Source organism: Carlito syrichta, unplaced genomic scaffold (genome assembly GCF_000164805.1).
Source record: "Carlito syrichta isolate Samal-C Ts95f unplaced genomic scaffold, Tarsius_syrichta-2.0.1 Scaffold143131, whole genome shotgun sequence".
NCBI lineage: Eukaryota > Metazoa > Chordata > Mammalia > Primates > Tarsiidae > Carlito > Carlito syrichta.
In genome coordinates, this window is record NW_007087227.1 from 135,478 (window position 1) to 144,325 (window position 8,848).

Consider the following 8,848-nt stretch of genomic DNA (forward strand, 5'->3'; position numbering starts at 1 on the left):
CCTCGCGCGGGGCGCGTCCTGAGACCTCAGGAGGGGAGGCCAGCGGGAGGGGGAGCCGGGGACATGCAGAGCCGGGCGCGAGTGGGGCGAAGCGGAGGAGGGCTTTGTGCAGGTTTCTTAAATTTGCGAAAAGATAAATGCTCGGGAGGGTATCGCGGCCAAGGACCGTGGCGTCCTTATCCACGCGATATAGACTAAAAAAAATACCACCTGCGTTTCCTTCGGTTTATCTGTAGTTTGGAAGCCGCAGCTGGCCTTCTAAGTTTTCCATAATAACAGCTTAATTGAGATGTAATTCACACGCCCTATAATCACCTTATTTAAAGCGTAGAAATCCATTTTTTTAGCGTGTTATCTAAGTTGTGTTCTCCCAAAAGAACCCCTGTGCTCATTGGAGTCGTCCTGTTCCCTCTACAGGTCCGTACTTAGGCCACCACCTCCTGCCTGTTGGGGACAGCTCAGGTATGTGGAGTCATGCCAGGGGTCTTTGCGTGGGATCTTTCCGTGAGTGTGATGTTCCCAGGTGCGTCTGCCAAGCCTGTGTCCGAACGCCTTCCTTTGCATGGCTTGAGTAATAGTCCCCTTGTGGATACGCCAAGTTCTGTTCATTCATTCACCTGTTGGTGGATGCTGGAGTGGCGTCCACTTTTTAGCTATAAGGAATAACACTGTCAGGACGTTCCTGATGAGTTTTGGTGTGTCAATGCTTTTCTCTAGGGTGTGTACCTAAGGGTGGAATTGCTGGATTGTGGGTAGCTACTGTGCTTGACCTTCTGAAGAACAGGCTCACCTTGAAGGATTGCAGAATGCCGTCCAGGTGGAGGGTGTCACGTTCCCCCCAGCAGGAAGGAGGGCTGGGTTTTCCCACATGCAGCCCAGTGTCTAGCAGGCCTGCAGGTGTCTCCTTGGGGCTTTGATATGCATCTCCCCATGGCCAGTGAGGTTGGGCATCTTTTCCTGTGCCTGTTGCAGATGTTCTTGGTCCTTTGCCCACTTCTACAAGGGAGGGCCCCCCCAAACCCGGAATTATCTTTTGGCGGGTGGACCCTTGTAGTACAGATTTCAGTGTACTAGCTAGCTTGTGGTGAGAGGCTGTATTTGGCTTCAGTGAATTTTTTGTTGGAGATTCTTTCAACATGTTTGCCCATTTCATGATGGGTGATTTTCGAGTGCACCCACCCACACCACACTGAGTGTTCGGTAGTTTTTGAGCCAAAGTGGCATTACCCCCATGCCCCACCCTCCCTATTCACTTTTTTGGGTGTTTCCCTGATGAAAAAAGTCCTCAAAGGGAAATGTTTATGCCAATGTGAAAGAGGTAAACAAAAAAATGGCAGAAGCACTAAAAGGTATCAAAATTGATAAGTTCAAAAAGTGTTAAACAGTGGAAAAAGTTTCAATAGGTGTACTGCATCAAACAGAGTCCTTTCAAGGTGACTGAAGTTTAAACATGTAAGAATAAGTATACAATTGCTTATAAATAAAATGCTTTTGGGGGGTCCCCTCTTGTAAATTGGGTTGTCTTTTTTTTATTAAGACCTTATGAGGTACAGGTTTGGCAAGTAATTCTTCCAAAATGGGTTGTTTCTCATTTTCTTGGTAGTGTCTGTCGCAGCAGCAAATCTTTTAATTTTGGTGAAGCCCAGTGTATCCACTTTTTCTCTTATGGCTTGTGTTTTTGGTGTCGTATCTAACAGACCATTGCCTAATCCAGAGTTGAAGATTACAGCTATGCCTTCTTCTAGGATTTTTCTGTAGTCTTAGTGCTTTCATTTAAGTCTTTCATCCATTTTGCGTTAGTTTTGGTGTATGTTGTGAGGTAGAGGCCCAACTTCATTCTTCTGCATGTGGATATCCAGTTGACTCAGCACCGTTTGTTGGAAAGACAATTCTTTCTCTGTGGAATTGTATTAGGCCCTTGTCAAAATCAGTTGATCCAGAAATAAACCTCTGGTTTCTCAATTCTGTGCTATTGGTGTCTCTGTCTAAGCTTATGCCAGTACCACACTGTCGTTTTGTGGGAAGTTTTGAAGTCCAGAATTGTGGGCTCTCCAGCTTTGTTCTTCTTTTTCAAGATTGTTTCAGTTGATCTGTGTCCTCTGCATTTCTATATGAAGTTGAGGATCAGCTTGTCCATTTCTGCAAAGAAGTCAGCTGGGATTTTGAGGGCATTGCACTGAATTTGTAGGCCAGTTGCAAGTATTGCTACCTTAAGGCTAAATCTTCTGGGTCATAAACATAGGCTGTCTTTTCATTGATTTAGATCTTCAATGATTTCTTTGAACAGTGCTTTGTAGTTTTCAGTGTACAAGTCTTATACTTCTTTTGTAAAATTTATTTCTAATTATTTTACTCCTCTGACACTATTGCAAGTGAAATTGTTTTGTAATTTCATTTCCGGAATATTCATTGCTAGTATATAGAAATTAAAAATCTATTCTTTTATATTGATCCCTACAGTTTTGCTGAGTTTGTTTATTGGTTCAAATAGCTTCTTTTATATTTTTAGTGAATTTCTTTGTATTTTCTATCTACCAGCGCATGTCATCTGTGAATGGAGATAGTTTTACTTCATCCTTTCCACTAGGGGTGCCTTTCGTTTCTTCTTCCTGCCTAATTGTCTGACAGCATCTGATAGGATGTTGAATGGAAGTGATAAGATCGCGCACCCTTGTCTCCTTCCTGTTCTTGGGGGGGGGTAGACATTCAGTCATTCACATTAAGTGTGACATTAGCTATAGGTTTGTCTTATCAGGATGAGGAAATTGCCTTCTATTTCCAGTTTTGTTTTTTTTTCATCATAAAGGAATGCTGAATTTTTTCAGTTATCTTAAGATTCCTTTATTTTTCTACTTAGTCTTCTATGTTTATCTAGACCAGCGATAGAGAAAGAAATAGAGATAGAGACAGAGGTGGAGGTGAAGGTGAAGGTGGAGATGAGGGTGGGTTTAGGGGGGAGGTGGGGGTGGGGATGGAGATAGAGGTGGAGATGGGGTGGGGGTGGGTAGATATAGGGGTGGGATGGAGATGAGGGTGGGAATAAAGGTAGAGATGGAGATGGGGGTGGGGGTTGGGGCTGAAGGCGGAGACTGGATAGGAGCCTTTATCAGTTGTCTTCTCCATATCTGTGGACTCTAAATCATGTCATTGGGTGAACAGAAGTTCTTAATTTTTGTGTCATCTTATTTATCATTAATCCTTGTGTGCCCTTTTGAAGAAATTTTTGCTCATCCCAACTCTTGAAGATACTATTTAATGCTGTCTGCTAGAACATGGACTCTTTTGTCTTCCTGATTTCGATCCACAGTCTACCTAGGGTTACTCTTTGTGTATTGTATGAAGTGCGGGGGTGGGGGGAGATTGGGAGGCACAATTTGCTTTTTGTACAACACGTATTCCAGTACAATATTTATTTTAAAACAGTCCTTTTTGCAGTCTTCTGCAGTGCCACCTTTGCCATAAGTCAAATATCCACGTGTATTTGGGTCTTCCTTTGCTGTTTGATGAGTGTATCTGTCTAATCTTGCAGTTGTCTTAATTATTTCATCTTTCTATGAAGTGTTGATATTCAGTAGAGCAAGTTGTCCAACCTTGTTCTTTAAGGGTATCTTGAGTCCTCTGAGCTCTGCAATATTATTTAAATTCTAGAATACACAAGTAAATCTCTGTGTAGAGTCTATTCTCTTGTGCTTCTACACAGAGATTTACTTGTATATTCTAGAATAGGTAAATCTGGAGGGAATTATATCTTTACAATATTGAGCTTCTAGTCAAGGACCTGGAGTTATATCTTTACAATATTGAGCTTCTAGTCAAGGACCTGGCATGACCTTATTTGTAAAGGTTTTCTTTAATTTCTCTTAACTATGATTTTATAATTTTCTGTATAGAGACCTTACACGTCTTTCATTAGATTTATCTGTTTTTTTGGTACTGTTGTCAATATTACCTTTTTAAAGTTTATTTTGTTTTTGTTCATGAGATCTAGAAACATTTATAAAGCATCTCACAGCTTTGTTAAACTCACATATTTATTTGAATAATTTACCTGTGATTATTTTGGATTTTTTTCCACACATCATGGCATCTGTGACTTATGGCAATTTTATTTTCTTCTTTCTGATCCTTTCCCCCTATATTTATTTGTCTTGCTTTATTGCAGTGGCTAGGGCCTTAAGTGGGTGTTGAAAGGTGATAATATCTAGCATCCATGTGCCACTTCCAAGGGCGAGGGAAGATTTTCAACCTTTCATCACTAAGATGATATCGTATGTGTTTTGTGGACATCTTTTATCAGATTAAGGAAACTGTCCTCTATACCTGGAATATATGTTGCATATTATCAAATGACTTTTTTCTTAGATATTGAGATGATTTTTTTCTCCTTTTTTGTGTTCATTTCATGAATTAAGATTGATTTGCAAACAAAAAATCAACTTTGCATTTCCAGAATAAATAAATCTGGTTATGACATATCTTTCCATTTATATATTGCTAGATGTAGTTTGGTAATATTTGGCTTTAGAGTTTTGCATCCATATTCATGAGTGAGATTAGTTCATCATTCTCTTTTGCATATCAGAATGCTGGCCTCATAGGAAGTATTACTTCTTTTGATGGTCTATGAAAGAATTTGTGTAAAATTCTGATTTTATTTTTAAATATTTGATATAATTTATTAATGAAGCCATCTCCACCTGCATTTTTGTTGTGTAAAAATTTTAAATTATGAATATAAGTTCTCAAATAGCTGTATAATTAATTAGATTTTCTATTTCTTCCTGTGTCAGTTGGTTGCAGATGTATTAATCCATAGGCTTGCTTTTTTTTCTTTTTGTCCATATTTTCAATTGTGTTGGCATAAGTGTTACGTGATCTTACCTACAATTGTTGTTTTGAATTCACAGAGATCTTTCTCCATATTTTTTCTATTATTGCTTATTTGTGCTCTCTCTGCATTTTTTTTTTTTCTTTTTCAACCTTGGCAACCATTTCACAGTTTTACTAGTTTTACTAAGGAATACCTGCTGACTTTGGTGGCCTTCTCTGTTTTTGGTGTCTTCTAATTCATGAGTGTCTGCTCTTTTCCTCACTATTTCCTCCAGCCTCCTTTCCATGGGACACTTTCCTAGATGGTGTTTTCTCACTTCTTGACAATTCTTGGCTCCTTGCCTTCTCTTTCTTCCATTTGGCACAGAGAGACCTCATTTGTGGTGACCGTGAACGTGGAACTGGGCAAATATTGTGTCCTACATGCCTTAGGTTGTGTTACCAGTGTTGACCTTAAGGACAAGTCGTGGGTCACTCTGCTTGCTTGGACGGCACCTACATCCAGAGCTTTCTGTGGGAGAGGGAGCCAACTCTCACACAGAACAGACTTAGCAGGGAAAGTTCGTTGGTAGTGTCTTGGACTGAGTCCCAGAGTGTAAGATATAGAAGGAATTTAAGTGATCACATTGTCCTTTCTTGTGCCATTGTCTCCTGTCACAGAATATATGTAAAAAACAGGTCTGTGGAGACAAGTTAGATTGAGGATTATTTGTCTAAGATCATCTGTCCCCATTTCTCACCATTAATTCACTTCAAGAGTAGGATATGCTGGGTATTTTGCATGTGCTTGCTCTTTTTCTCACACACACACACACACACACACACACACACCACACACACACACATACACACACACACACACACACACACAATAAAGATGCTCTCCACTGTCACAAGTCCCTCTGAGAATGGATTTGAGCCTAGGGAACATTCTCCAGCAAGGAGGACTTAGGATTTTTGCATTGATTTTCCCTGTGGCCCAGGCTCACTTCCAGTCTGCAGGCAGTCTCACAGTCTTACTGTCTTTCCCACTTGTTCACCCATCCCCATCTCATTGGTCTGCCATTTATATGTTTACCGTGACCTTGAAATCCTTTCCCATTTTCTAGCAGCTTCACCTTTCTTCACTGACACCCATGGAGAGTACCTTGAGGAAGTTCTGATTTTTCCTATTCAGGCCTTCAACTGATTGGATGAGGCCCACCTGCATTAGGGAGGCCACTCTATTTCCCTGAAAATCCACCAGTTTAAATGTTAATCTCATTCAAAACATCCTAAATAATGTTTGACCAAAATCTCTGGGCACTGTGGCCCAGCCAAATCGACACATAAAATTATTCATCACACACAGCACTTTGTAGACATTTTCAGCATGAAGGGACATTTGCTCTTTAATTCTAAAAATTCCCTCTGTTTTTATTTGATAAATGTATCCTTTTTATTTATATCGCCTATGTCCTTATTGAGACATTTGAATTCTCACTTTGGACTTCCAGGGTTAAGCCTTTTTAATTTTATTTTTTGTATCATATTTCCTATCTCATTATTTTTTTGAGTTTTTTTCAACTTTGATGTACAAAACTCCTATTATTTTTTCTAAAAATTTACTGGTCATATTTAGCATTTGTAATAGGTTTTTGTAAGTTTTTGGATAATTTTTATATTATACCATTTTTGTTTTGTGGATGCAATAGCTTCTTGAATCTCTGAATACTATCGTGTGTGTGTGTGTATGTGTGTGTATTTATAACTGCCCTTGTGGTGTGTCACAGCAACTTTTCTGTTTCTTTGACTTTCTATGTAAGGCCCATGTGGTCAGGTGTGTGCCTCTTTCTCTCATGTCTCCCTTTAAACGCCACCACAGGGGGATGGCAGATTCAGCATGGGGAAGCGGGACCTCTCACCCCCATTTCCCTTGGGTCTAATAGAGGGTCAGAAGGTACACAAGTTAGCCAATGATTATAAACCCACAGAGCTGTACAGGCTATAATTTGGAACGACACTAAATAACAATGGAGAAATGCTTGTGATAAGATGCTGAGAAGAAACCGAATGTGAAATTGTCACTATAAGGATGTTATGACTATAAGAATTGTATAAAGCTTGCATGCATCTCATCAGGTTCCATCTGGAAGCATGAGGAAATTAAAACATGTAGTTGTCAGTCTGCTGTAGTCATGGGTCACTTTCCCCATTGGGCTGAATTGCTTTCTGGTTGAGTATATTTCAGTGGTGCAATAAGCAAATATGAACACACACACCGTTTGTAATCAGACTGGCAGAGATGAAAAGAATAGTGAGGATACCACTGCTGGTGAGAGTATGAAGAAACATGCCCTCTTGTGCTCTGCTGGTGGGAGGGCAATTTGGCCAAGTAACCAAAAATCTTGAAATACACATGTGCTTGGATTCACTTCTAGGAATTTATTCTAAAAAAAGGAGTTAGGAGATCGTTTAAAGATGTCCCTGCAGGGGTGTTTATTTGAACACTGTTTACAGTTGCAAAACTGGGAAGAAACCTACATGGGGACTGGTGTAGCTCCTGGCACGTATGCAGTCAGTGAGGGTGCTCACTGGATGCTGTCTCTCATGATATTTTGTCCTTTAACCATCTCTTAATGGGATGCGACCTCATTAAATAAGTAAACAAGCATTACTTTTATGAAGTGTTAACCAGTAAATATCCATGGAACACCGCTGGAGGATACCCTGCTATCACGAAGCCGTGGGTCAGGGCCAGGCCCTGGACCCAGACTCAGTATGCTCACGCCTCTGGCAACTTCTCAGCATCAGCTTGCCAGGTACCCTCGATCCTGCTCCATTGCAGGGACCCGAGAGACATGTCTGCTTCTGTGAGTGCCCCCATATGCCCCGTCTCAACACAGATGCCAGGTGATCCTCAAACCTAAGTCAGACCTTGGCACTCCTCTGCTCAAAACCTGGCCATGGCTCCAGCTTCACTCCATGAAGCTGGAAAAACCATGAAGACTGCGATGGCCCTTGAGAGCAGCTTCCCTTTGGTCCTCCCCTCCTTGCCTTCTCTCATCTCACTCACTTCCACTCTGGCTCTGCTGCCCTGCCTCCTTGCTGTTTTGCAGATGCCCAGGGTCTTTTCATGTGCTGTGCTTTCTGCCTGGAAGGCTCTTGTCCACCCCACCCTGCAGCAGTCCTGAGCCTACCTCTGCCTTTCTTTCATAGTACATCATCTTCTAAGCCACTTTCTAGCTTGTCTGCTTAAGTGATTATTGTTCGTTGGTTGTCTCCCCCCACTAGATTGCAAGAGTGGTGAGATTAGAGATCTTTGCTTTTTCATTGATGCATTTTAGACATTTATAATCATACGCCTGGCTCACGGTGACTGCCTGATAATATTTGCTGAATAAATACATGGTAATTTTTTTATCAGTGAACTGAAAGAAAATTTAAAAAAATTATAATCTGGTCTTCTTAAATCATTTCTTATACTGTATAACTTTAAAAATACTATTAAGTGTTTTTATTACAAAAATAATACACAAAGTATAATAAATATGTAAAGAAAATTTAATGTCTTTTCTCCAACTCTATTGAATCAAACCTTCCTTATGTATTTTATTGTGTAGGCTTTCACAGACCCATCTATCATCCATCCATTTATCCATCCATCCATGCATCCATCTATCCATCCACTCATGGATCCATCCATCCATCCATCCATCCACACACAGACCCACCTATTATCCATCCATCCATTTATCCATCCATCCACGCATCCATTCATCCATTCATCCACATACCCTTCCATTCATTCTTCCATCTAGCCACCCACCCATACATCCATCCATTGATCTATCTATCCATCCATCCATCTATCCATTCATCCATCCATCCATTTAACCACCTGCCCACCCATATATCCACCCATACATCCTTCCTTTGTTCCATCCATCCACTCATCTATCCACCCATTTATCTATCTATCTATGTATCTATCATCTATCCACCCAGCCACCCACCCATTCACCCAGTCAACCAGCCA

At 40.7% G+C, this 8,848-nt stretch overlaps 1 long non-coding RNA gene across 1 annotated transcript in view; it reads left to right on the forward strand.

Moving 5' to 3' along the window:
* Positions 1 to 307: 307 nt before the first annotated feature.
* LOC103251580 overlaps positions 308 to 8,848 on the forward strand; it is a 10,526-nt gene continuing 1,985 nt past the window's right edge. The window contains exon 1 of the long non-coding RNA XR_503728.2: positions 308 to 462. This is a non-coding gene — a long non-coding RNA (uncharacterized LOC103251580). The remainder of the gene's footprint in view (positions 463 to 8,848) is intronic.